The sequence below is a fragment of the Linepithema humile genome, chromosome 3 (genome assembly GCF_040581485.1).
Source record: "Linepithema humile isolate Giens D197 chromosome 3, Lhum_UNIL_v1.0, whole genome shotgun sequence".
In the NCBI taxonomy this organism is placed as follows: domain Eukaryota; kingdom Metazoa; phylum Arthropoda; class Insecta; order Hymenoptera; family Formicidae; genus Linepithema; species Linepithema humile.
This window is the reverse complement of record NC_090130.1, coordinates 16957438-16961235: the sequence shown is the minus strand read 5'-3', so window position 1 is coordinate 16961235 and position 3798 is coordinate 16957438. Positions and strand designations below refer to the sequence as shown.

The 3798-nt window shown below is 33.5% G+C and overlaps 1 long non-coding RNA gene across 1 annotated transcript; it reads left to right on the top strand.

Moving 5' to 3' along the window:
- The first annotated feature begins 473 nt into the window (after positions 1–473).
- Positions 474–3394, top strand: LOC105679284 (uncharacterized). The gene is made up of 4 exons (XR_010889131.1): positions 474–750; positions 1569–1734; positions 2895–3005; positions 3089–3394. It is a non-coding gene; the product is annotated as an uncharacterized lncRNA (long non-coding RNA).
- The last annotated feature ends 404 nt before the right edge of the window (positions 3395–3798 follow it).

Genomic DNA, 3798 nt, shown 5'->3' with positions numbered 1-3798 from the left:
GATATGTGCTGTGTACGGAGACAATGCCTTAAGCGAATCAGTATGCCGAAAATGGTTTGCCCGCTTTCGTTTTGGCAATTTCGATCTTGAAGATGCACCTCGCTCCGGACGGCCATCCGAGGTCGACGATGATGAAATTAAGGCATTAATTGAAAATGATCGACATTTGACGGCAGAGGAGATCGAAGAGAGGATCAATATCAGTGCCACACAAGTAAGAGCCCATTTGAAAGCGATGGGATATGTTAAAAAAATCGATATTTGGGTACCTCATGAATTGAGCGAAAAAAATTTAATAGACCGAATCGAGATCTGCGATTCGCTTCTGAGGTGGAACAAATCGAAGTCTTTTTTGAAACGTTTGGTGACTGAAGACGAGAAATGGGTTATTTACAACAACATTAAACGTAAAAGATCTTGGTCTAAGCCATTGACGTATGAATATCTGGACGGAGCCCACAGGCGCGGGGAGTGAACATTTTAGGGGAGGAGGGGGCCGCCATATTGTCTGGCGACATTAGTCCTGCCATCTATGAGTAGACTAAGGAAACAACTGTGTTTTCGTCTGTTCGTCCAGTGCTCCAGTTTCTGTGTGACGTGACACGTGTATTGTGTGTACAAAAAAGTTATCTTAAAAAATAAATTTACAAAAATGCCGCTTTGTATTGCAATCGGTTGTTGCAATAAAAGCTACCGGAAAAGCAAAGAGCAAATTAATATTGAAAAAAATATTGAAATAACATTTCACCGGTAAGTATACTGTATATTTGTAACCTACAAAATAAAATTTGCTCCGGTTTTATATATTGAAATAAAGTAAAATTTAATGAAAATGTTTTTGCTGTTTGAGCGTCGAACAATCTCGTCGATTCATATAAATAATTTAGATTCTTTGTATTCATTATACATTATCCGTCTTTCGAGTTGTTTGTCTCTAACGCAAATATAGGCTTATTGACGGAAGCTCCTCGCGTGAACCGCGTGAACGCTGTTTTTACACACGGACTTAGGTAGATTGAAGCGTTCTTGGGGCGCATTCCTGCGGATCGGGGGGGTGTCAGGACACTGCCGCGATCCGCCGAATGCCGTGCTCGCTCTCTTGTGCGAAAAGCCACGACGCGAGTAAGCGGCGAGCAGCGATAACTTTGAAAATTCTTATTGAAGCAATTAATAGACTTGCGACTTCTATTTTATAAAATCGCGATAGCGTATCAAAGTAGTCAAAAAATAGTACTCAAAATATTAGACAAGCTAGTAATTGTAAAATTGAATCAGTGCGTGCGTGCGTAAATATAAGGTGCCGACGGTGCGCGTGTTCTGTACGCTCCGCGAGCCATCAACTACCTGAACTCCAACCTTTGAGATTATGCTAAGGCAAGAACGCTACAGCTTGAAAATATTATTTCAAATACTAGTTAGCTATAATTTCAATACGCGATATATTACATATTAATGTTATATTTTTATATATTTAATTTTATAAATTTACATGTCATAACATTTTTCAAATGTACCTTGCATGCTACTATTTATTTTATATACAATTTAGTTGATATGTGTTTTATTAGATTTCCACAAGATGAATCAAAAAAATTAATTTGGGCTAAAGTTATGAGCCTTCAGGTGGAACGTTTACCCAAGTCTCCTCATTTATGCTCGTTGCATTTTTCGGACGATGACTTTGATCGCAGTTCTCAGACGCGAATAAGATTGAGAGAAAATGCCATTCCAATTGTAAATATCGTTTTATATTTGAATTATATTATCTTATTTATGTTAATATAATTCTGCTTGAAAAGTTTATTCGAGATCACATAATTGATATATTAAAATCTATCAAAAAATCTTTAGATTATTATTATATAGAGCAGTTATGATATAAAATTTATGGATAAATGTACACTGCCGCTTCAAAGTATCAGATCACCTACCGAAAATATTCGCTAATTTCAAATATCAATAACTCAACGTCTAATTATCGTAGAGATGAAAAAAATGCAAATCAAAAAGGAAACTCCCAACTTTCCAGTCGCGTTGATGAGCTCATGCAGATGTCACCTTGTCATTGTGTTAATTTACTAACGTAATTTTTTGTAATTTTTTTTTACTATTTTAAACAGCTCCTACTTTTGTGAAACTAATCGCACATGAAAATTAGAAAAAGCATTTGAAAGCTTGTAGTTTCAGCTTTAATTTCGAGTATTAAGATTTTGTTTACAATCTTTTTTGTATATTTATTTTTTTTGTGCAAAAGTGCGGTATTTTTATAATATCTCTTATTTCGAAAACTGGACGCTTACGTCGAAAGGGAAAAAAGTTGCGTCTTGCAGTTATCTAGCGGCTGGAATTTATATTTCAAATTTTTTGGAGCAACTTTTTTTTCGCGTATTTTTTGTCCATCTCTATTTTTTTACACATGGTCAAAATTTAATTTTTGATAAATAATATTAAACAATATAAAAAATATTTATATATTTATTATTAATATTACAAATACATACATTCTTAACAAAATACATTTTTTAAATATTTTATGATTAGACAAATTAATATCTTATAATAAGAAAATTAGTATACATTTTAGTTTTATAAAATTGATAATTGTCATGTGCGATTAGTTTCACAAAAACGGGAGCTGTTTGAAATAGTAAAAAAAATTACAAAAAACTACGTTAGTAAATTAACACAATGCAGTGACAAGGTGACATATCTGCATGAGCTCATCAACGCGACTGGAAAGCTGAGAGTCTCCTTTTTGATTTGCATTTTTTTCACCTCTGTACGATAATTAGACTTGAGTTATTGATATTTAAAATTAGCGAATATTTTCGGTAGGCAATCTGATATTTTTGTGAACGGCAGTGTATATATTAAAATAAATTTTATATTTACAGTCAAATATTTCAAAAGTTGCGGGTGCAGAAGAAGTCTCTTTGTCAAGTAATACATTGTCAGCTACTGTGTCAGCTACATCAACAGAGTCAGTGCACGAGGATGATTTGACTGTGAGTACTTTTCTCGAGCATAAGATTAATTTTATTTAACTAATTGCAATAAATAAAATTTTAAATATTATGTACAATTACAGTGCGAGCCGGAAATGCAAATAAGCAGAGAAGAAGTCGAAGACAGCGATACGATAACATTAAAAAGAAAAAGAGAAGAGTCTACTTCAGTTGATAATGCGTATACCGAGCGACTGGAGGATACACCACGGAAAAAATTACTGCGCAAAACGTTAATGAATCAGAAGAAATATTATGAAAGGCAAGTGCAAACGTTGAAACAAAAAAATAAGCGGCAAGAGAAACGGATCGCGCAATGAAATACAGTTCTAAAAGAACTGAAACAAAAAAGTTTATTAGCAGACGAACATGCCAATATTCTAAAAACAATAGGTAAGAGTAATATACATTTGTTAAAGCGTTTAACAGCAAAAAGTAAAATATCAAAGAACAAAAAAAAATTTCTTTCTAAAGAATATTCTCCTGAGCTTCGAAAATTTGCTTTGAGCTTGCATTATTACTCACCTAAAGCATACAACTATGTACGCACACATTTCAATTCATGTCTTCCACACCCAAAATCAATTAGTAAGTGGTACAAATCAATTAATGGAAATCCCGGTTTTATGCAAGAAGCATTAAATAGTATTACTGAACGGGTAAAAGCTGCAGATTATCCACTATTAGGCACTTTAATTTTTGATGAAATGTCGATTAGACAACACATTGAATACGATGGTAAAAATTATAGTGGTTACGTTGATTTTGGGAATGGAATTATAAACGACAATAC